Consider the following 25,929-nt stretch of genomic DNA (forward strand, 5'->3'; position numbering starts at 1 on the left):
TCTGCACGATTTTTTTACAGCAGCTGAGTATGTGATCAACAGTTTCGTCAGCTTCTTTGCAAAGTCTGCATTTGGCATCATCAGAGGATTTTTCGATTTTGGCCTTAATGGCATTTGTGCGGATAGCTTGTTCTTGCGCAGCCAGGATTAGTGACTCTGTTTCTTTCTTTAATGTACCTGTTTTTAACCATAACCAAGTTTGTTCCCTGTCCACTTTATCTTTTATTTTTTCCAGAAATTGACCATGCAGTGCTTTGTTCTGCCAACTCTCCATTCTTGATTTTATCACATCTTTTCTGTATTCTTGTTTCGTCTGTTGGGCCTTCAGTAGATTTTTGTTCTTTACTTCGATTAATAGATGTTCTTGATTTTCTTTTAAATAATCAGCCAGTCCATGTTTTTCTTCTTCAACTGTTTGCTTCACTTGTAATAATCCTCTGCCACCTGATTTTCGGGGCAGATATAGTCTATCAGTATCACCACGTGGATGTAAACTGTAGTGCATTGTCATTAGTTTCCTGGTTTTTCGGTCCAAAAGGTCCAAATCAGTTTGTGTCCAGTTAACTATGCCAGCTGTGTATCTTATAACTGGTATTGCCCAGGTATTTATGGCCTTGATTGTATTTCCACCATTCAATTTAGATTTCAAAATTTTCCTAACTCTGTTGGTGTACTCTCGTCTGACAATAGTTTTTACTTCTCCATGCTTGATGTTATCCAACTGCAGAATGCCTAAGTATTTGTAGGCTTCATTTTCTTTGCATTTAATTAGTTGGCCATTGGGCATTTCAATTCCCTCAGATGCAGTGATTTTGCCCCTTTTTATGGATACAGTGGCACATTTTTCCATGCCAAACTGCATTGAAATATCGGTGCTGAATACTCGGACTGTATTTGTCAATGATTGGATTTCTATTTCTGACTTTCCATAGAGTTTCAAATCATCCATATATAGTAAATGCGAAATTTTTTCAGCTTTTTTGGCTGTTTGGTAGCCTAATTTCATTTTTTTTAAGATTACTGATAGTGGGATCATTGCGATGATGAAGAGAAGAGGTGAAAGTGAATCACCCTGGAAAATTCCTCGCTTGATGTTAACCATTCCGTAGCTCTCATTCCCTACTGCCAACTCAGTTCTCCATTGTTTCATTGCCTTTTCAGTAAAGGATGTAATATTTTTGCTAATGCCAGTTGTTTCTAAGCATTTTATGATCCAACTATGTGGCAGTGAGTCAAATGCCTTTTTGTAATCAATCCAGACCATATTCAAGTTCGTTTTTCTGTTCTTACAATTTTCTAATATCATTTTATCAATTAGAAGCTGATCTTTTGTGCCCCTGCTCCTTCTTTTGTTGCCTTTTTGCTCTACTGGCAAGATGTTGTTTGTTTCCAAATAATACATCATGTTATCTGCAATAATGCCTGTGAGTAATTTGAAGGTTGTTGGCAAGCATGTTATTGGTCTATAGTTTTCAGGTGTTGTTCCTTTAGTTGGATCTTTCTGAATCAAGTATGTTTTTCCAGTTGTCAACCATTCATCAATTTGGCCCTTTTGTAAAATTTCATTCAGTTGCCTGGCCAATATTGCATGTAAACTGGTCAGATATTTGAGCCAGAAACCATGTAATTGGTCCTTTCCAGGTGATGTCCAATTCTTTACCTTTTTAACTCGATTTTTGACCATCTCAGTTGTTATTTCTAATACTTGCATTTGTTTGTTGCCAATGCTTTTCTCAAAGTCATGTATCCACTTTGCTTCCTTGTTGTAGTCCTTTGCATTTTCCCACAATTCTTTCCAGAATTCAACTGTGGCCTGTTTTTCTGGTTTTTCACTTTTGGTGTCACCATTTACATTAAGACTTTGATAAAAACGCCGTTGGTCTGATCGAAATTGCTGATTTTGTTTATATTGGATGATTCGTACCTCATATTATTATTATTATTATTATTATTATTATTATTATTATTATTATTATTATTATTATTATTATTATTATTATTATTATTATACAATTGTATCACAGCGGCCAGTTGTTTCGCCAGATTTGGCATTGGTTACTAGTCGGGCCCCACCCAGGGGCCTAGGACGTTGTAACGTATTTTCGTAATATGCGTGTAGATCCAAGCAGTGCGGCTTTTTGCATTTGACTGATGGTGATTTTGTTAATTTTTAACTGTTTTAAATGTAATTCCAGTGCTTTTGGAATAGCACCCAGTGTGCCAATTACCACTGGAATTACCACTGCTGGCTTGTGCCATAGTCGTTGAATTTCAATTTTTAAGTCCTGGTATTTTGCAATTTTTTTCATGTTCCTTCTCGGCGACCCTGCTATCACCCGGTATTGCGATGTCTATGAACCCTAACCCTAAACCTAAACCTAAACCTAAACCTAAACCTAACCCTAAAGCAAACCCCTAAACCTAATCCTAACCCTTACCTTAATTTAAATCGGCTTTCTGCCGCTGCGCTGTTTTAAAGCGCCCTTCTGCGCTGTTGTCGCGGCAGTGATGATGCGCGGTGATGACGTCGCGGCTTTAGCAATGCGGTTTTATCACCGCTATTTTGACGAGCGCGGTTTTGTCGTGCCACACCCACCAGTTTGTTGCTGTTTTAATATTATAATTTTTGCACAAATTCCAATGGATCATTTGTGCTACTGAATTGTGCCGCAATTTATAATCAGTCTGCACGATTTTTTTACAGCAGCTGAGTATGTGATCAACAGTTTCATCAGCTTCTTTGCAAAGTCTGCATTTGGCATCATCAGAGGATTTTTCGATTTTGGCCTTAATGGCATTTGTGTGGATAGCTTGTTCTTGCGCAGCCAGGATTAGTGACTCTGTTTCTTTCTTTAATGTACCTGTTGTTAACCATAACCAAGTTTGTTCACTGTCCACTTTATCTTTTATTTTTTCCAGAAATTGGCCATGCAGTGCTTTGTTCTGCCAACTCTCCATTCTTGATTTTATCACATCTTTTCTGTATTCTTGTTTCGTCTGTTGGGCCTTCAGTAGATTTTTGTTCTTTACTTCAATTAATAGATTTTCTTGACTTTCTTTTAAATAATCAGCCAGTGCATGTTTTTCTTCTTCAACTGTTTGCTTCACTTGTAATAATCCTCTGCCACCTGATTTTCGGGGCAGATATAGTCTATCAGTATCACCACGTGGATGTAAACTGTAGTGCATTGTCATTAGTTTCCTGGTTTTTCGGTCCAAAAGGTCCAAATCAGCTTGTGTCCAGTTAACTATACCAGCTGTGTATCTTATAACTGGTATTGCCCAGGTATTTATGGCCTTGATTGTATTTCCACCATTCAATTTAGATTTCAAAATTTTCCTAACTCTGTTGGTGTACTCTCGCCTGACAATAGTTTTTACTTCTCCATGCTTGATGTTATCCAACTGCAGAATGCCTAAGTTGTTGTTGTTGTTGTTGTTGTTGTTACTATTATTATTATTATTATTATTATTTATTTATTTCTAATTCTGGAAATTTAACATATAGATGAGGATGTCATGATAACTAAGTTATAAAAAGGGTGACCACCTTTAAATTCAGTTTGGTCTTTGTAATCAAAAAGCCATCACAGCAACAATACCTAAGAGATGGCTGTTGCTTATCAATTTTTTTGCATCCTTTTGGTCAAGTGTAGTCAAATTTGCTGCAACATTGGATTTTACATAAGTTGATTATGTTGATATGTCATTTATTTAAAGTAGTGGTCTCTTGTGATGGTAAGAAGCATATATCATAATGAAAAGTTCATTTTTAAGAGCTGTGGTTTCTGTAGCATATAGCCATGGGACTTATCTGTTTCTTTGCTGGGACTTCGTTTCTGGAAGAGTGCGTGTAATCTGGAAGAAGGCTAGAAAGTCAAGTATGTGTTTGGGAGCAAGAAGAAAAGGGAAGGTGTTTGCTGTCATTGACTGTAGGATAGTTGTGAAGTTTGACATGCCCAGAAGCTAATGAATGCCATGTGGGCCAGCCATACACAGCATACTTAAGTTTTCATCATCTGGTGAGCCTCTAGCATGATTCCCAGGCACAAGAGCTGTAACATGTCTACTTTGGTTTGGAGTTGATTGATCTGTAGAACAGAACTTGCTTGTGGGATTATAGAAGCGCATAAATGATTGAAATGATTTTTTTAAGGAAAGGAGTGGTGGTGAAAGTGTGTGATTTGTTTATAAACTTTAATACTTAAGTAAAAAATGGTCAAAGCACAGCTCGGCTTGTATTCTTTGACAATTTACTGGAAAAGACTACATATTGTGTTCCCAATCCTTTAAATTACTAGTTCTAAAATGTATTGAGAAAGTAGGGAGCATACTGAAGTAAGTCATGTTTACTTCTAATATCTATTTGTGGTGCATGTTAATTTGTGGTGCATTTGGACACTTTGTTGGGGTAGGTTGAATAGTGTTACTATGATGCTAATTCGTTATAATTTTATGTCTGTGATGTGTGTTATCTTAACTGTTTAACTTTATCAATTTATTGATAGAATGACACATAACATTATTTATGCAAAGTTGGAAATGTAACTGTTAAATGACTTAGAAATATTTTATTGGTTATTACTTCTGATAGGTATTAATCTCATCAAGATGTGCAGACATTTTCTTTCATGGCCTATTCTGATTTGTAGCCTTTTCTTTTCACAGCAGTATTAAATATCAAACTTTCTCTGACATGGAAGATATGTCTTTGATGGCAGCCCTTTCAGGGCTTCAGTTTCAAATACCTTGATGTAGAGCTTAAAAAACCATTGTGTTGTAAGCTCTTCTTGATGTGCCTTATTTAGATCTACATAGTAAATCAGGGAAAGTAAATAACAAGGAAACAGATGGAAGCATGAAGATAAGACCAGTGAACAATTGTATTTGTATTTTGTTATGATGTTGACAGGAGCTAAAAATCATTAATCTAGTTCAACTGATCTGCATTTCAAAGAAATCGCATTTAGCAGCAACTTGAAGCTTTGGAGGATAAAGTTCTTTTATTGCATTATTTGCTAATTTATCTGGTCAAGATTTAGCCTAGCTTACTTGAAATAGGAACCATGTTACAAGTAGTTTTAAATAGAACCAAAGCAATAATGTCAAGTCTAGGAACTAAAGCTAATTACATATTTAACACTGAATGGAAACATTTAGGTAATAATATTCACTGTGCTGAATTGCAAAAGAAATGCAGATAAGGTGTTTTTCCTTAAAGATTTTTCTCTAATATATTTTGCAAGAGGAAAAGAAAAATAATGGCATTGAAATAAATGTTTAGACAAGACAAACGTAACAAAATAATTCTTATTGAATTATTTGCATTATATTTGCATAATTGCATAATTGTATTTGCATAATTGTGAGCCATTTGCCAGGTACTGAATCATGATCATGTGACTGGGGATGCTATGATGTTTGGAACTTCAAAGAGCAGTCCCAAGTTGTCCTCTTTCATTGCTGTCATAACTTTGAAGGATTATCTCTTAAATGGATTACTGCAGTGTGCTCTACATGAGGCTGCCCCCAAAGAGTATTCAAAGGCTTCAGATGATACAAAACGCAGCGAGGCAGACAGTTATGGGTGCAAGAGATTTGGCAGATGTATCACTTCTACTCTGCAATATGTATTGGCTACCAGTATGCTTCAAAGTGTTGGTTATCATCTTGAAAGTCGTTTGTGTTCTCAAACTTGGCAAGTTTAACATGTGTGAAATTCAATTCCTAAAGTCCAAGGTGGACAGCCGATTGGCTTTCTTTGCCAACTAGTGGGAGGAAGTCACCAGGGACACCTGGATAAGGGAGATGGTGAAATTCAGCCTCACCCTAGAGTTTTTCTCCTACTCCCGACTCCCTGTCCCCCAGGACTGGGGAAAGAGACACCTCGTGGACCAGGCCATCCAGCGCTTGCTATTGATTCAGGCCATTCAATTCCTTACCAGAGGGTCAGTGGGGACAGGGATTTTACTCCATTCTGTTCATCATGCCCAAGGTGTTGGAGCGCAACACCTGAAGTCTTTGAACCGTCATATTGTCCATTAACGGTTCAAGATGCATTCCCTTCTGACCATCTTGGAAGGCGTTCGGAGGGACGACTACCTCACCTCAGTAGACCTCACTGAGGCCTACCTCCATGTCCCCATCCATCCAGACCACATTCCTTTGGTTCTGCTAATGGGGGAGACATTTCCAATATCAGGCACTCCCCTTTGGCCTCTCATCAGTACCGAGGGTATTTACCAAGGTCCTGGTGGTTCTCGTGGCCCATCTGTGAGCACAACTGATCAGAATCTTGTGTTACCTGGATGACATCTTGTTGTCCAGGTCCCCTGGCAAGACAGTATGAGACTTGGAAATGACACTTAAGAGAGACTACGGGTTTTCCATCAACCTGGGGAAAACCCATCTGGTCCTGACCACACATCTGCTCCATCTAGGGGCTGTGATAAACACAGGGCAGGGCAGGGTCTACCTTTCCAAAGAGTGTCAGATCAGTCTGCAGACCCTAGTACAGCAGGTCAGGTCACACCAGCGAGCCCAGCTGATTGTTCTCTCTCAATTCCTGGGCAAGATGATGTCTTGCTTCTCAATAGACCCATGGGCCAGACTCCACAGCAGGCCTCTTCAGTGGCTTCTTTTGCCACACCAGAAGAACGATACCAGCTGTTCAACTGCGCCAATCCGCATCCCTTCAGAGGTCCTGAAATCCCTAGTGTGGTGAGCCTCGCTGGCCCTCAAGAAGGGTTTCCTCTTCCAGGACTCCCATTGGATGACGATCACCACTGATGTCAGCCTGTCTGGGTGGGTCACCCATCTGGGATCAGAGGTGGCTCAGGGACTTTGGTCGCAGATGGAGCAATGCCATACCATCAACTGGTTGGAGCTTTGGGCAATTCGACTGGGCCTCCTCCACCTGTGGGATGCGGTTCTCAACAGACATGTCCTGGTCCTCATGGACAACATAACAGCCAAGGCTCATGTCAATCGGAAGTGGGGGACACGCTCCAAGAACCTGATGCAGGAAACCAGGCACCTAAGTCTCTGGGCAGAGATGAATCTCCTGTCGCTGCAGGCCATTTCAGGCAAGGCCAATACAACAGATTGGCTAAGCCAAACACAACTAGACCAGTCAGAATGAACCCTACACCCTCAGTTGTTCAGGTCCCTGGTCAGCCGCTTTGCATGCTCACAATCTATTTGTCACCAAAAACAACAGGAAGGTTCCATGGTTCTTCGCAAAGTACGCGACCCCGGGGGCAGAGGGAGTGGATGCTCTCCATTACCCATGGCCCAGGGAGCTCCTTTATGCCTTCCTTCCACATCCCCTGATTCAGCGGGTCATTCAAAAGATGCTGCAAGAACAGTCGGAACTCATATTCCTGGCACCCTTTTGGCCGCGTCACTCCTGATTTGAGAATCTCAAGGCTCTCAATGGCTCCCCCGTGGTATCTCCCTGCCCACTCCTCATCCCTGACTCAAGGGTTCTCAACACATCCAGACCCCCCAATTGATCAAGCTGACCACATGGAGGCTGAGCGGCGCACTATAACATCAAAAGGCCTGTCCCCCCCACAGTCATTGGGACTATTCAGGCCTTCAGGCTAGACTCAACAAATCACATATACGATTCCGCATGGAAGGCCTTCTGTCATTGGTGCCATCCCAGGGACATCCTACCTTCTAAGACCCTTATTCCACAGAATTTTGGAGTTTTTACAAGGGGCTCTAGATGCCGGGCTATCACCTAATGCACTCAGGAGACAGGTAGCAGCCCTTTCGTCAGTTCTGTGTTGTGGGTCCTCCACATCTCTAGCATACCAACCCCCTGATTAGGTGGTTTCTGCACTTCTATATTCGTCGAACCTTATCCTTTCAGCGCACTGAGGCACTATTTATCACATTCTAACCGGACTTGTTAAGCCACAATGCGTCGTCCCCTCTCTTGGGATAATGGGTCCGGGTGTGTATCCAAAAAGCATATACCTTACAATCTCCGGTCCCTCCCACCCATTTCACCACACACTCTACCCGAAGCACAACTTTGGTGACGTGGACAACCCAGACCCCTCTTGAGGTGTGCAGGCTGCCACATGGACCTCGCCATCTCCCTTTATTCGTCATTATAAGATTGACCAATATGCATCGATCAAAGTGATTTTTGGTAGGTGGGTGTTACAGCAGGTTGCAGCAAGTTGGAGTTGTCCGGCCTGGACATCAACCCACCCTTAACCAGGGACAGCTTTGGTATGTCCCATGCATGGATGCTGTTTCCACCAACCTTGGAGAATGGGTGTTGGCTTACCTGAGATGCCCTTTCTCTGGGAAGGTGGAGATAGCATCCAGCCCCGCCTTGTCTTTTCTTTTGTCCGGTCCGGTGTCAGTGGGAGAGATAGTTTCATGTGTATTCTGTGTCACATGTTCGTCTGCTATCGCCTTCATCTTCGTCAAAAAGCTGGGTGGAGCTGCAGGAAGAGGTGTATCTTAAAGATGGCGGACTCAGTCCTATTGGATAGTATACGAGTATAACCCATGCATGGATACTGTCTCCACCTTCCCAGACAAAGGGCGTCTCAAGTATTTGTATTTGTATTTCCCTTTATTTGTATGCCGCCCTTTTCCCTGGGGGGACTCAGGGCGGCTCACAGTTCAAAAAAGGGGGGGGAGGACAAACAATTTCTAACATACAGACAATACATCATTATTAAAAACGCAACAGTCACACAATTCGAGTGGGGTTAGAATCTTAACCCCAGGCCAGCCGGGACAGCCAGATCTTTAGGGCGGCGCGGAAGGACTGGAGGGTGGTGAGGGTCCGAATCTCCATGGGGAGTTCGTTCCAGAGGGTCGGAGCAGCCACCCAGAAGGCTCTCCTCCGGGTAGTTGCCAGTCTACACTGGCTAGATGATGGAATTCGGAGGAGGCCTAATCTATGTGATCGTATCGGTCTAGTGGAGGTAATTGGCAGTAGGCGGTCTCTCAAGTACCCAGGTCCAATACCATGAAGGGCTTTATAGGTGATAAGTAGCACCTTGAATCGCACCCGGAGATCAACAGGCAGCCAGTGCAGCTCGCGGAGGATAGGTGTTACTTGGGTGAGGCGAGGTGCACCCACGATCGCTCGCGCGGCCGCATTCTGGACTAGCTGAAGTCGCCGAATGCTCTTCAAGGGCAGCCCCATGTAGAGCACATTGCAGTATTCCAGCCTAGAGGTCACAAGGGCACGAGTGACTGTTGTGAGAGCCTCCCGGTTCAGGTAGGGACGCAACTGGTGCACCAGGCGAACCTGGGCAAATGCCCCCCTGGTCACAGCTGACAAGTGATGTTCAAAGGTCAGCTGTGGGTCCAGGAGGACTCCCAAGTTGCGAACCCTGTCTGAGGGGCGTACAGTTTGACCCCCCAGCCTGAGAGATGGAACACTTGGCCAATTCGTGGGAGGGAAACACAACAGCCACTCGGTCTTTTCTGGATTGAGCACAAGTTTGTTGACCCCCATCCAGTCTTTAACAGCCTCAAGACCCTGGCTCATCACATCCATCGCTTCGTTGAGTTGGCACGGGGCGGACAGATACAACTGAGTATCGTCCGCATACTGGTGGTATTTTATCCCGTGCCGTCGAATGATCTCACCCAGCAGTTTCATGTAGATGTTGAAAAGAAGGGGGGACAGGACCGAACCCTGCGGCACCCCATACGTTAGGGGCCTAGGGGTCGATCTCTGCCCCCCAACTAACACCGACTGCGACCTGTCCGAGAGGTAAGAGGAGAACCACTGTAAAACAGCGCCTCCCACCCCCACCTCCCGCAGTCGTCGCAGAAGGATGCCAATGCCCATTCTCACAACAGTTCTTTAAGCAGAGTACCCAGGGCATTATGGCGATCAGCCAGGAGTATTTCAGAATGTTTTCAATATTTACAAAATTGGGTTCTGCAAGAAAATATTTTCCCCATCTTTCTAACATTAAGGGTGCCATGAATGGATGAAGTTTGGGAACCTTTGACATACATAGGTCTGCCATTTCTAGTCAGTTTCACTCCTTCATCCATTTCTTTTCTTTTCTTTTCTTTTCTTTCAGTTGCTGATGGAATTAAAAGGTCTTTGGAAAGAGGGTAAAGTAATCTTTAGTCTTGTCTTTAATCTTTGCTTTAGTAGCCTTGTATAACTCTAGATATGAACTCGGGCCCTGTCACATCTACAAGGGCAATGGAAAAATACTTCTCATGCCAGAGCTCACAGATGTGTAGAGAGACATTTCCACAAGCAGCCCAGCCCCAAGCCAAAAGCAACAACAACCCCCCCCCTAATTAGAATATTGGAATGCCATTTCTCAAGTGGTATTTAAAAACTTTTACCTCTTTAATGTCCTGTATTTCTCATTTATGTATAAGCTGTAACAAACAATTGTTATATTAATTTATTTATTTACTTTCTGTATATCCAAACATTCCTCCCCTTCCCCAAGTAATGCAAACATCTCTCTTATTGATGGTATAGGTTATTTAATACAACAGGACTAAAACTTCTTGTTTGCTGTTCCTTTCTGTGATTGCTCTTAACACTTAACACTGTGAAGTTATTCCATTAAATTATTTGAGAAATCTGTTATGAATTGCCTGTTAAAGTTCACCTTCCTTTTTTAAACTAGAATTGGGTTACCTGTACGTAGACACTTGTTTGAAAATTTGTCACTTGTAATATTGGTTAACCTAATATTTGGAGGGCACATTACTAGCAAGTTACTAGCCCAATTCATCTTTGATTGCTACTTCATGCTAATATCAATGCATTAATCAGAAATCAAACTAAATTCAAAGAGTATGTCTATATTTTTGTCTTCTTAACTACCATATTTTTCGGAGTATAAGATGCACCGGAGTACAAGACTCACCAAGATTTTGAAGAGGTAAATTTAAAAAAAGTGTTTGTACTCTGCAGACCTCTCAAACCCTCTGCACATTTCATTTTTTATGAAAAATGGGGCATACAGAGAGTTTGAGAGGTCTGCAAAGTGCTCCTGGGAGCTGGGGAGGGGGCAAAAATGAGGAAAAAACAGCCTGTTTTTCACAAAAACGGGCCCGTTTTTTGCCCCAAAAGGGGCATGCATAGCCTTTAGGAGGCTTGTAGAGTGCTCCTGGGGGCTGGGGGGGGGACAACAAAAACAAGGAACAAATGGCCCATTTTATGCTCGTTTTTGCCGTCCCCAGCCTCCAGGAGCACTTTGCAGGCCTCCCAAACCCTCTTCATGTCCATTTTTATGAAGGGGTGGAGTTATTCAGTGTATAAGATGCACCCAGATTTTCACCCTATTTTTTGGGGGGAAAGGGTGCATCTTATACTCCAAAAATATGGTTATATACTCAAATGTATTTGAAAACTACATTTGAAGAAGAATTACATTGCAGGAAAATCCACACAGAATGTGTAAATTCTTGAAAATAATATATGAACAGTATTGTATGGTTATAATTGCTTGCTAATGTACAGGGTATCTAGAAAATTGTTCCATTTTAATTTTTAATCATTTCTATCTCAGGAAAAAAGAAAACAGTTAACAGAGATGGAGCTAGGGTAACAAACATGTTCAATGAAATATGTTAAACACAACTGTAGAACATATTCAGAGAACTTTAAAATGGTGCTATGGTTTTTATCCAAAATGATAGTGGAAAATTAACAAACCTACAAATGGTCAATATGGTGTTAGGTGGTCTTACAATTGTGTGTCTGTGTGTTTGTGTGTGTGTTTGTATGTAACATAAATTGCATCTCACATTTTACATATTCTTTCTATTTTATATAAAACTGAAGCTATTAAAAATTAAAACTGAATTGTACATCAGAAGACTATATGTACAAATTTCATGCAGTTTTTTAAAATACCAAATTGATGCATTTTGATTTATCAAAATCAAGGTGGATGTAAAATAAAAAGTGACATTTCAGGGCTACACTGATAATAAGTATTTTTTATTACATTTCAATTTCACACTGCTAAGGCAAGAAACACTTTCAGTTATCTAGATTTCTATTCTGCATTTCTTTCTTAATATTAAAATAGGTTAAAAGGATGCAACCTGTTTTTTTTAATTGCTTTTAACTAAATGTGGCACAGCAAGTGTTCTGTAAAATGCTATCTAGTAGAATTCAGTTAAGATTCAGGTTTGATTTGAGGACTGTGCAATGACCTGGATTTGGTGGGAAACGGATGTGGAGTACCCATGGGCATCCATGGTGCACCTGTCAGCATCTGAGCATTAATCTAAGAATATCTTTGCCTAGGATAATGCACAAAACTAGAAATAAACTTTTAAAAATAAGGTTCTTGTAGGTGTGCCATGTATGCCTATGTACTGTATGTGCAAGATCATATTTTTTCTCTAACTGCTGCACAAGGCTCAGTAGGTTTTAAATGAGACTAAGATATTTGAAACTTTGAAATATATATGCAGATTAAAGTGGATTTTTTAAAAAGGGGGTTTCTTCCCATTAACTAATACTCCAAACAAGAACTTTAAATTCACTAACACACCAAAGTGTTTTATCCATACATTAGTTATATGGTATCTCATGAGTGATCTGTTCCAGCCTTTTGATATACCTACTAGGCATAAAGAGAATTAATTAATGTGGATTTTTCTATAAATGATATTCTATTCTATGACAGCAATGGTATTTGTTCCTGATGTCAATCAGTTATTTTTTGAGAAGTTCAAAAGGTTTCCCTGAAGGAATATACATTGATCTGTGCATATCGTAAAGTACAACAAAAGCATTGCTGGTACTGTGGAGATAAAAGTGAAAGGATGTGTGTTGAACACCATATAGAAATATTAGAATACCTGGTGTGTGTTTTCAAAGGCACTGAGCAAGAAATCCCTCAAAGCTTAAACATTGACCAGTATGTATGTTAAAGTTATCATTATGATGAAGATAAATTAGGTTAAAGATACCAAGAAATGAAGTTATAAAGAAATAGGATTTAACTATTGGATTCTAAACTGTTTGCAGGCAAAATTATCTTGAATGTAAACAATGAAATTATCCTTAGAGTTGGCCTTTTTTCTGGTAATAGTTTTTTGAACTAAGTTGCCCATGTTAGACTTCTTCTACCATGAGTGGTAAACTGAAAGATGTAGAATGCATAATTGTCAATGAATTGATTATTTAACAAAATAGTCTTAAACTAATGTGCAAGGAAGAAAACTTCAGTTCTTCATTCATAAATATAATTTTCTAAGGAATTAATTTGGGTAGATTTATTTAATTGGTAGTACACTATAAACTAATCATTTGTGAAAAATTCTAGGAATGGCAGGGGAATAAATGCATGTGGCATTACAATAGTGTAGCAACACAACGCTAAATAATATTTCAAGATCCCATCTAGTTCTGAATTTATAATAATACAATATTATTAAGCCTCAGACTTAATAATACTGTAAATTCTCCTGTACATTGTTGGAGAATCCAAGAATGGGTTAACTTCTGTCTGGTTGCCTAGAAACTGAGAAGAAAGCTTTGGCCACCCCTCCTCTGCTTGACCTCCTCAGTTCTTTCTTCTCAGTCGAGCCTAGCAGACATGAGCCAAATCTTTCTTCAGATAAGGCAATTAGTCAATAGTTATTTCCATCTTGAATTCTCCAATAGAATGGAGTGGTCACAGGTGAACTTAAAAGGGTTGGGTGGAGCAACCCAGCCACTGTGTGGCTGGCAGAGCCTCTCCGATCCTGCCACCGAATACTCCACAGACTCTACCCTTAACACAGCTAAATTTGCATCACTAGGGCCTTAGCTTCTAACAAAACCTCACGCCGTCTCATGGCTCCATCACTGGCAGGCGAACATGAGATCCAAATCACTAGGACAAGGATAAGAAGAAGGTTCTGCCCCTCTCCTCCAGGCAAGCGGAAAGTACACCCCTCGCCTTATTTTTGTCGACAGTCCTTTCGTGCCATGGACTCAGGCTTCCGCACTTCCCATTTCCAGTGCCAGTACTTCCAGGGAGGTGACCGCCCTTAGGATAGGCAGTCAGCAGGGCAGGCAGCAGTCCTACTCCCGAAGGCCCTTTCAAGGAACAAGTTACTCCAGTCACATCCCTCCCATTGGCTGCAGGTTACAACTTTTTGCCAACCAATGGGAGATAACGATCATGGACGCTGGGGTCCTACAGACAATAAAGTTGGGTCTCACTCTAGAGTTCATTTCCAGGCCCCTCAGCCAGTTTATTCAGTGTCCCTCTCCCACTTTCCAGTCAAAAAGAGAACGTCTAGAGACCGAGGTACAACTTCTCTTATTAATCAGGTCTATAGAACCAGTTCCATCAGGGCAAGAGAGTTTAGGATTTTACTCTATCCTCTTCTTAGTGTCAAAGAGTACGGTGGTGGTGGTGGAGAGCTATTCTAGATCTGTAGAAGCTCAACATCCATCTGGCGTACAAGTGCTTCAAGATGCAGTCTCTTCAATCCATCTTGGACTGGATCTGGGAAGGAGATCTAACATCTGTAGATCTTAAGGAATCATATCTTCATGTTCCCATCCACCCATCACACAGAAGGTTCCTGAGGTTTTGTTACGCAGGGCACCATTTTCAATACAAGGCGCTGCCCTTTGGCCTCTCATCGGCCCCCAGGACCTTCACCAAGCTTCTAGCAGCAGTAGCCATGGATCTCAGGTCGAGACCCATGAGAATACAGTGCTATCTGGACGACATCCTCATTCAGTCGTCCAGCATTTGACAAACACGGCAATATTTATGCATCACTCTCCAATCCCTCCAATGACATGGATTCTCCATGAACTGGGAGAAGAGCACACTCACACCATCTACTAAGCTGCTCCACCTAGGAGCAATCATAGACACAATATCCAGCAAAGTCTTCCTCTCTCCCGAACATCACTTGAGCATACGGTCGTTGATGCATCAGGTGCGAGCACTGAGGTTGGTGCCATCGCTTCTTCTTTCCCAACTCTTGGGGAAAATGATTTTGTGCCTCGTGGTCGTCCCTTGAGTGGGCTTGTACGGCAGGATATTACAATGGTTCCTGTTACCACATCAGAGATCTGGCAGGAGCAGCTCCAACTGCCCAGTTGGAGTACCACCAATGGTCCTCCGCTCCCTGCTTTGGTGGACCTCCCAGGCTGTGAAGAAGGGATGCCTACATGGTACAGAGTAACCATCCCATCAGATGCCAGCCTCTTCAGCTGGGGCACCCACACCCAATCTTGTCTAGCTCAGGACTGGTGGTCACAGGAGGAGCTGGAGAACAACATCAACTGGCTGGAACTCAGAGCTTCTTATCTGGCCCTCCGGAGGCTCCAGGACAAGGTAGTAGGCCAACACATACTCTTGTTGACAGACAACGTGGCCACAAAGGCACACATGAGTGCAAGGGGGACACTCGTTCCAGGGCCCTCATGTGTGAAACAAAGTTGCTGGGGCTCTGGGTGGAGCAGACTCTCCTTTCCATAAGAGTGGAACACATTTCCAGGACAGCCAACATCCAAGAAGACTGGCTGAGCAGATCAACCAGATGACTCCATCTGGACTTCTTCCAGCATCTATTGCAGAGGTTCAGCCAGCCCACAGAACTCTAACATACTGAAATTTTTCTACAGGTTCTGGAGACCAGGGGCAGAAGGTGTCAATGTTCTCCGCAGCTCTTGGCCTCAGGGGTTCCTGTATGCCTTTCTTCCCCTGCCCCTCCTCCCAAGGGTCATCAGAAAGGTGCTTGTGGAGAGGGTGAAGGTTCTCCTTGTCTCTCCCCACTGGTCCAGATGCCCCTGGTACACAGACCTGGTCAATCTGTCAGTGTCACGACCCTGGAGGATTCCCTCAGATAGGGTCTCTCTCAGCCAGGGGTCACTGGAGCATCTGGACTCACAGTGGCGTGCCACACCCATAATGCAATATGTGATCCCCCAAATGTGCATGCGTGCACTACAGGTTCTCCCCCCATTTTTTTGCATGCTTTTTTCGCCCTACCCAGGCTCCAGAGGCTTTATAGGAGCCTGGGGAGGGCAAAAACAGCCTCTCCCGCCCCCCTGGAAGCCCTTCCGGTTTGCCCATAGGGCTGTTTTTTTGTGCTCCGGAGACTTCAGGGAAGCTCATGAAGCCTCTGGAGGGCCTTGGGGGGGGGGAGGCTTTTTTCGCCTTCCCCAGGCTCCTATAAAGCCTCTGGAGCCTGGGGAGGGTGAAAAATGGCTTTAAAAAAGGGTGAACTCAGCTGGCCAGCGCACACATGCGTGCTGGTCAGCTGACAGGGCAGCGCCTCGCATGCCCTGACAAATGGCTCCATGTGCCACCTGTGGCACGCGTGCCATAGGTTCGCCATCACTGGCCTAAGACATTGCTTTGAACTTAATGGTTTCCATTCTACTTAATAAAAAGTTCCTTTTGTACTCTGTTTCAAGAGTCTTTACTTTCTTAAGCTAGGAGAGGAGCCCTTACGGGATCTTTGGAAAATATATTTCTGTTGTTACTAGGAAAATGAATATTTTTAATACCCAAAAATTTCATTACTTTTTTGAGAAAGAAGGAAATGTTGGAGTTTAATATTAGTGGGAATTGTGATATAAAACAATCATAAAATTAAAAATCATGGGTTAAAAATCATTGTAATAAGTTTTCTATATTTATATAACTATACGTTTTATTCTAGTAGAAGGTAGCAGAAGGTGCTGAACCATTTTGTCTGCCCTGCCATTGTCATTATATTAGTTGGATATTCTCATTTTATTTTTTTAGGTCTAAGAAAGAACATGATTGATTAGTGACTTAGAGCAAAAGCAAGAAATAGCTTTCAACCTGGAGGCTGTAGGAATAAGGGCAGTAGTAACATTTAGGTGTTATCTACATTTTCAGGCTTGGTTTGGATATAATTAAAACAATTAAAACAACAACAAACAAGTGTTTTGCCTCCTAATTCTTCCAATTGCAAAACTCAGGAAGGAACACGTAACATTTAAGGCACTCATTTAACTTTTAAAGCATTCATTCAAAAGATTCCTCTGTTAAAGTACTGAAGTTTGCAGATGATACAACAGTGATTGGTCTCGTTTGAGACAACAACGAATCTGCATCAGACGGGAAGTTGAACAACTAGCTGTGTGATGCAACCGAAACAATCTACAACAATGGTGGTAGATTTTAGGAGAAGCCCTCCTATACTACCCCCTCTTACAATACTAGACAGAACAGTATCTGTCATCTGCACCTCTATAACTGTCGGACTTGGTTCAGATTAGATGGAAAACTCTTTAATCTCTCTAGATTGAGAGCAAAGTCTCACTTTCAGCAAAGCTGAAATGCTTACGGGATTTCCTCTTCGCTGACGATGCTCCCATTACTGCTCACTCTGCTGAAGACCTTCAACAACTTATGGACTGTTTTAGCAAGGCCTGCCAAGACTTTGGACTAACAAGCAGCCTGAAAAAAACACAAATCATGGGTCAGGACGTGGATTTACTTCCCTGTATTACAATCTCTGCACAAGAACTGAAGGTTGTCCATGACTTTTGTGTATCTTGGCTCAACTATCACTGACACTCTCTCTTAAGATACTGAGCTGAATAAATGTATTTGTAAAGCGGCCACCACATTTTCCAGACTCACAAAGAGAGTGTGGCTGAATAAAAAGCTGATGGAACATACAAAGGTCCCAGTCTATAGAGCCTACGTACTGAGCACACTCTTGTGCTGCAGTGAGTCTTGGACCCTCTATGCATGGCAGGAGAGGAAGTTGAACGCCTTTCATATGCGTTGTCTCCGACGTATTTGTGGTATCACCCTGGTATGACAAAGTTCCAAATAGCGCAGTCTTGGAACGTGCTGGAATTTCTAGCATGTATACACTATTGAAACAGTGAAGTCTATGCTGGCTTGGGCATGTAGTGAGAATGGCTGATGGTCGGATTCCGAAAGTTCTCCTGTATGGAGAATTAGTGTAGGGAAAGCACCCCAGAGGGAGACCACAGCTACGATATAAGGATATCTGTAAGAGGGATCTAAAGGCCTTGGGAATGGACATTAACAGCTGGGAACCTTAACCTCTGATCGTTCAGCTTGGAGGCTAAAAATACAACATGGCCTTCTCCAATTTGAAGAGACACTTGTTCGGCAGAGTGAGGCAAAGAGGCAGTCCCAGAACCAGTGAAATCTGGGGGCTGGGCAGGGGACAGAATGAATGCGCCCTCAATGTGGAAGGGGTTGCCACTTTCGAATTGACCAGATGCTGTTTTAGGACCTCTTTCAGAGAACAATATCATCGATTTTCGAGACTGAAGGATGTCAGTACAATACATCTGTGCCTCTATAACTGTCTGGTTTGGCCCTGCAACCAAACAAGACAGACACAGAGTTCAGAGGATAATTAAAACAACTGCAGAAAAAATAATTGCTACCAACCTGCCTTCCATTGAGGATCTGTATACTGCACGAGTCAAAAAGAGGGCTGAGAAAATATTTACAGACCCCTCACATTCTAGACATTAATTGTTTCAACTTCTACCCTCAAAACTATGCTATAGGGCACTGCACACCAGAACAACTAGACCCAAGGACAGTTTCCCCCAAATGCTATCATTCTGGTAAACAACTAATTCCCACAACACTGTCAAACTAAGACTGTGTTACTATTCTTCTTCTCATCCTTCCTATAACCTATCTCCTCCCACTTATGACTACAACCATGTTGCTTGCATTTTTACGTTTTATATTGTTCTCTTTGTTTCCTAGTATGATTTGATTGCTTATTAGTAATCTATGACTGTCACTAAGTGTTGTATCTTATGATTCTTGATTAATGTAGTTTTTTTTTCTTGTTTTCCTTTTATGTACACTGAAAGCATATGCACCAAAGACAATTTCCTTGTGTGCCCAATCACACCTTGCCAATAAAGAATTCTATTCTGTTCTGTTTTGATTTATTTTGTTAAAAAACACTACCTTAAAAAAAAAGAACTAGAAATGTCAGTTCTGTCATTTTAGAACTGATTATAGACATCTTTTGTCTTTATTGCCTGGTCTATTATGTAGTGTTTTAGTTGGGATTCTACTCATTGTGTTCTGACACTGAAGTAGGTTACAGAATATGCTTTCCAAAATAACTGACTTAATGGTGCTTTCATACCATATTCAAATGAAGTTGGGATTTAAACTCCTGGAGAGAAGGAAGTGATGTTCTACTTGTAATAAATGTAAATAACTTTTAAAATATCCTTCACACCGGAGGGAATGCCTGTGTCCTTCATAGTTCCATTATTTATTTACAGTGTCTTATATATTTCACAATAACAAACATTTCTCTGGGCAGTTTATAGTAAAAATATATGGTATATATTAAATATGAAAATATTTAATATGATATCTAAATATACATACAATTCTTGTAATGTTGTGAATTTTGTAATCATGTAGAAACTCCATAGAAATACTTCAGTTGGGCATAGAGTATTAATTTTAAATATTTGTTTTTTCTTGATCATGCAGATATATCTCAATGTGTCTGAAGTGACGTCATTACTTAAACGGAGAGTGAACTGTTTCTTACAGAAGGAATTGTAGCAAGAAAAAAATGAAAATGAAGATACCATAAAGAGATGTAAGTGTTTCAGAAAGAAAACCTAAAAGAGATGTAAGCATTAGAATGAATATTTTTAGCAAGCATTAAAATATTACGAATTGCTTTGTATTTGAGATAGAGAATCTAGTAATAAAGTTAGTCCAACATAAATGGGGCTTACAAGTGCCTATAAGTATTGGAAGGCAGGACATAGGTAGAATCCTAAGTGTATTGTCCCTTACAAAGCTTGAGCCTAGAAAAAGTTTGGCCACTTTTGAATTTGGTGCATATTGTAGAGTGTTCCTCAAGAAAAATATTGTTGCAGTTTACTTCAGCCCCTCTCCTTTAAATTGGTTGCTTGTGTATTCTTTATTTTGAATTTGATTTTAAATTTATATCTTATTTGTATAGAGTTATGTTGTCTTTTTATCTTATTTTATGTTCCTGCAAATATTATTATGATGCAATTTGTTACAAAAAACCTGGTCTAGTTCTGAATGGATTTTAGGTAGATTTTCTTTCTGCAAGTAACCAACAAATTAACAAAAATAAAAATTTAATTAGTAACAAAATTAATATTATTTCTGCAGATTTAATGTCTTTTTCTCCAAATTACTTTAATCTGCCTGGGACTAAGCAATTTAGGGAAGGAGGAGTTGTTTGAAAAATCTTGGTGTTAGCTTTAGCCTGAATTTGGGAGCTAAGACAAAAGGCTTAACAATTAGTGCACAGTGAGGAAAAAGTTTAAATTCTAAGTGCTGGAAAAACAAGGCATCCCAGATATGCAGAGATTTGCATCCTCTCACAAAACAGTAAGAGAGACACACAAACATAATAACCCCAAGGAGACGAGCTGATCCCAATTGGTTAGAGATAAAAATGTGCCATTTGGAGGTCAGAATCCAGATTGGCTGATTAGCTGGGAAATTCACACTTGACTGAATTAGCACATGACCTGACACTCAGGCCAGGTGTCTCCCTGAAGGTATACTTGTCACACCCAAATATATAGCACCATGCACAGATTGAAAAATGGTTCATGTTCAGCCTTTCTTTCTGAAAGAACATGTTAACATTTCCTTAGAAGTAAGATTAGCATGGTGACATTCTTTACCCAAAGCATATGTCTCAATTCTTGGGATTCATGCAGAGTGACATTTTCACCTTTAGTCAGTCCTTTTTCAGAATTAGGATAATGGAAAATTGGTTTTTTAAAAAAAATAATGGCTCACATTTTAAGGTCCGTATTTTGAACCCTCTACCCAGGGCCGTCTTAACAGCATTATACTGGGGCCCCTATGACAACTGTTCACAGGAATAAAAATGTAAATGATTGATAAAATGAAACATATATTTGCATGTTATTATTAATTAAAAATGCAGTAAAATGTAATAAATATGTTGCTGTATTTATATGATGCAAGGTGCACTGAAGGGTTAACATACACAGATTAGTGTGGGACCCCTATGCTCGTGGGTTCCATGGGAAAGTGCCCATCAGGCCCATGCGTTAAGACAGCCCTGCCTCTACCCACAATCATGTTCAGAAAGCTGCAACAGGAGAGGTTCATATCTTCAGGTGCTGCCTCATTGCATAAATAAATATTTTATAGTATTGATTTATAATAAATGATTTAAAATGTAACACAAAAAAAGACTAGTTGCCATTCAGGGTACATGTCTTTTTTTGTTAGGAAATCACTAAGAAGGTTGCAGCAGCTTTACTTAATTGTTAAATGATCTTGGTGAGGGATAAAATAAGTCTCTTCCTGCATTGTACAGCAGAATTTTGTTTGTAACTTAAGGCCTGATAACAATGAAATAATCATCAATAAAGGGAAATATTTGTAGGTTGCAGTTGAAATGAGGGGTCCTTGGTGCTCTCAGAGCTTGCTTGTTTTCTTGCAGACGTTTCATTGCTAACTAGGTAACATCATCAGTGCTAGTATGGAATGCTGTTTGCTGTCAGTTGCCTATCTGTGTGGGTGGTTGCTTCAAAACATCCTAAGCAAACCAAAATCCCCAGCAACCCCAGAAGAAAAAAACAGGAGTCATCTACAACATACAATGTAAGAATTGCAACAACCACTATGTAGGACAAGCAGGCAGAACGCATCCAAGAACACCAACTGGCAGTCAGAAGACACGGCAAAAATTCTTTAATTTTACAACATATAGATAGATTTAACCGTAGTTTCAATTGGGAAAATGTGACAATCCTAGACCAGGCCAAGTCCAAAAATGCCAGGGAATTTCTAGAAGCCTGGCATTCTGACAAATCAGCCATCAATAGACATTAACAACATCTACAGACAATGCAAAAGAGACAATTAACCAGCCCAAAAGAGAAAAAGGCGTTCTACCAGTAATCAGCATTCAGATCATCATAGATTAACTTCAAGGTCAACTTCAGACCTATTAAATTTTCAGAGGGGGTATTGACTGAGGCGAGGCAGTAGTTTAAACCAACCGTTTATTTCCAATTAACAACAATTTCAGAACCAAGGCAAAAGGAAAGTTCCCCGCTTGACAGTTATTTATATGCATGCTGTCAAGTGGGGCAGCCAATCAACGGCCGCTAATGTCCCACCCTGGCCAGCGCCACTCCCACTTGGCTGGAGCGTGTGTGGCCACGTCCTCAGGACACAGACATAACACTCCTTTCCACCAGCCTGGCGCATGCGTAATCCTGCAAGTATGCAGGCCGCCTGCACATCTGGCCAGATCTTCTTACTTCCATGGCAGCTGCTGGAGGCTGATTCTCCCGAGGAATTACTGGAGACTGCACCGACCCCTTGTTTATCAAACCCGATGCAGAACCTGCTCTGACAGGTAAACCCGGCACCGGAACGGCAGGACAGCTGGAAGAAGGATGTGATTTGGCTGCGGGACGAACCGGAACACCCAGGGATTCAACGGGGTCAACTGGTGGTGGATCAGCTTGCATTGAGGCCTACCGCCCTCGCAGCTGATCAATGTGGTGGCGCCAAATGCGCCCATCGCTCAAACTGACCCTGTAAGAGCAGGGGCCTGTTAGTTGCAAAATATGTCCCAGTAACCATTTTGGCTCACCCCCATAATTGTGCACAAATATTAGGTCACCCACTTGAAATGACCGGGCGCGGTTGGCAATGTCCAGTGATTTCTCCGCGCAGTAACTTGGGTGAAGCCGATCAAGGTCGGTTCGGAGGCGGCGGCCCATTAACAACTCTGTGGGGCTATGGTTAGTCAATGGGCAGGGTAGAGTGTGCTGTACTAAAAGGTACTTATTCACCCAGGCTTGCCAATACCTTGGGCCTAACCTTGCTAGGGATTCCTTAACGGATTGTACCGTTCGCTCCTCCATAACATATCGTGGGGTGGTAAGGAGCCACCAGGACGTGACATATGCCATGCCCAGCCAAGAACATCTGGAAAGGGGTAGCTGTTAGTTGGGCTCCATTATCAGACACCACAATGTCCGGACACCCGTGGGTCACGAACAGTCATTGCAATGCCTGTATGAGAGCCTCGGTAGTGGTCGATGGCATTAGAACGACCTCCACCCACTTAGAATATGCATCAACCACTACCAAGAACATCTGTCCGTGAATAGGGCCTGCAAAATCCAAATGGATCCATGACCATGGGCCCTTTGGCACTTCCCATTTTCGCGGTGGTGCGACAGGGGGCAGGCCTGGTTTGCTGGCACTCCTGACAGCCCTCTACCCAACAGATAATGTCGTGATCTAACCCCGGCCACCACACATAACTTCTCCGTAAAGCCTTCATCCGGACTATGCCAGGATGGCCTTCGTGCAAACAACGGAGAATGGGTTTCCTTATCGGCAGGGTCACTACTACTCTATGGCCCCACAGCAAACATCCTCCTAGCAGAGACAGTTTGTGCTGTCTGTGCTTGAATGGAAGAAATTGGGAAGAAACCTGCACCTGTGGCCAGCCCCTCTTGACCCAGTCGATAACCTGAGCTATGGTAGGATCTTTGGCAGAACAGAGGGCAACATCGGTGGCTGAAAGAGGGACTGTAAGTTCCTCTATCAACAGGACATTAGAGTCAGGGACAGGATCAGACCCTACACCAGGGAGAGAGAGGGCAGCGGCTCAATGCGTCTGCGTGCCATATCTGTTTCCCAGAGCGGTGGACCAGTTTATAATTATATGTAGCCAAGAACACTGTCCAGCGGGACATGCGTGGCGACAAGATAGATGGGGACTGTTTATCACCTGCCAAAAGCCCAAGTAATGGCTTATGATCAGTTATCAATTCAAAAAAATGCCCATAGAAGTAATTATGAAAACGCTTGATACCAGCTACTGCAGCTAGGCCCTCTTTGTCTAATTGACTATAATTTATCTCCGTAGAGGAGAGAGTTCTAGAGAAATAGGCCAAAGGTGCTTCAGACCCATTAGGCAACCTATGACTAAGGACAGCACCCACCCAATAAGGGGAAGCGTCGCAAGTTAGAGTTGGGAAGGTGTTCACTGTATTGGATAAGAACAGCATTGGAAGTCAAAAGATCTTTCACAGCTGCGAATGCTGCTGCCTCCTTGGGACCCCACTTCTACACAGCTTTGGCATCTAGGAGCCTATGCAGTGGCTCTGCCACTGATGCCTTATGGGGCAAAAACACAGCATAAAATTTTTAAAACCCCAGAAAAGCTTGTAACAGAGTCTTACTAGTAGGCACTGGCACCTGTTTAATGGCTGCCAACTTCGAGGGGGTTGGATGGATGCCTTTGGCATCAATCAAGTACCCTAAAAATTCAACTTCAGAAACTCCAATTTGGCATTTGGAAGGTTTGAGTTTTAACCCCACTTCCTGGAACTTTGACAAAACTGCTTGCACTTTAGCAAGGAGATCAGTGCTATCCCTGGCAGAGATGAACTCATCGTTGAAATAAGGGACAACTCCAGGGATACCATGGAGCAAGTGCTCCATAAGACCCTGAAAGATGCCCGGGGCAACACTTATACTAAACTGGAGCTTCCGGCACTTAAAAGCTCCTCTGTGGGTAATGATGGTCTGCACTTCAGCAGTTGCATCGCCACAGGAAGCTGCTGATACACCTGGGCAAGGTCCAATTTGGCGAAGATGGAGCCCTGCCCCAACATGTGGAGCAATTCCTGGACCACAGGGACAGTGTAAGGATTAGCCTGAAGCCCTTTATTTATCGTGTACCGGTAATCCGCGCACAATCTGATAGAACCATCTGACTTCAAAGTGGTCTCCCACTTAGCATAATCCACTAGCTCTAATACACCCTGAACTCAGCGGCCACCTTTGGATGCAAAGCCAGAGGCACCCTTCTAGGTTTAAGGTGGATGGGTAGTACCTGAGAGTCTAGGTTAAAACTAAAACTATAATTACCTAAAGACCCGTCAAAGACGGTGGCGAACTCATCCTTCAGGATGGCCCACTCATCACTGCCCCTAGTGGTATGCACGCCAGCAATGCTGAGGCCCAGGGTGTCGAACCAGTCTAAACCCAATAGACTGGGAAGAGTGCCCTGGACCATGATGAGTGGCAGGAACCCTGAAAATTTTGTGGTGGCCACTTTAAATTTACCACTGCCCACAGTTGGGATATTATTTCCTTGGTAGTCCCGCAATTTGTGGGAGCAAGGCAATAGGAGCTTCTTTGAAAGGTAGCAGTTAGCAGTTAGACTTATATACCGCTTCATAGGGCTTTCAGCCCTCTCTAAGCAGTTTACAGAGTCAGCATATTGCCCCCAACAACAATCTGGGTCCTCATTTTACCCACCTCGGAAGGATGGAAGGCTGAGTCAACCTTGAGCCGGTGAGATTTGAACAGCCGAACTGCAGAACTGCAGTCAGCTGAAGTAGCCTGCAGTGCTGCACTCTAACCACTGCGCCACCTCGGCTCTGTACAGCATCAGATGCTTCAAGGTAGACCAGGACAGTATGGATCTGGATGAGCCGGTGTCCACTTCCATGTGATGGGTTGCCTTCAATGTGGGCATCGAAGTAGATTTTGCTGCCTGACATCGCGTTGGCTAGCATCAGGTCAACGCCACTGGTTACGAAAGATTGCAAAACAATCTTCAGCAATCTGATGTGCTTTGGCAGCTGGCGTACGATAGGCTGGACAATCATTGGCTTGGTTACGGAGAGGGGGAGTTGAGTGGTACACCTTCGCCAGATGTCCTTTCTTTCCACAATTCTGGCACACAACATTTTTAAAATGGCACCAAGTACAGGGATGGTTTCTGCCACAGCCTGCGCAATAGTTCTGAGGTGACTCCTTCCTCGGGCACCCTGCTCTAACCCCAGTGGCTTTAAGGTGGCTGATGCCAGCCTAATCAGGATCAGACAAAAGATCTGCAACCACCACCTCCTGATGTACTTGC

General features: G+C 42.4%; 1 long non-coding RNA gene across 1 annotated transcript in view; it reads left to right on the forward strand.

Moving 5' to 3' along the window:
• LOC148044149 (uncharacterized) overlaps positions 1–25,929 on the forward strand; it is a 219,774-nt gene that overhangs the window by 101,356 nt on the left and 92,489 nt on the right. The window contains exon 2 of the long non-coding RNA XR_015697776.1: positions 19,488–19,599. This is a non-coding gene — a long non-coding RNA (uncharacterized LOC148044149). The remainder of the gene's footprint in view (positions 1–19,487; positions 19,600–25,929) is intronic.

This window comes from Thamnophis sirtalis, unplaced genomic scaffold (assembly GCF_051295495.1).
Source record: "Thamnophis sirtalis isolate CommonGarterSnake01/CBP01778 unplaced genomic scaffold, rThaSir2_p1.2 scaffold_9, whole genome shotgun sequence".
NCBI lineage: Eukaryota > Metazoa > Chordata > Lepidosauria > Squamata > Natricidae > Thamnophis > Thamnophis sirtalis.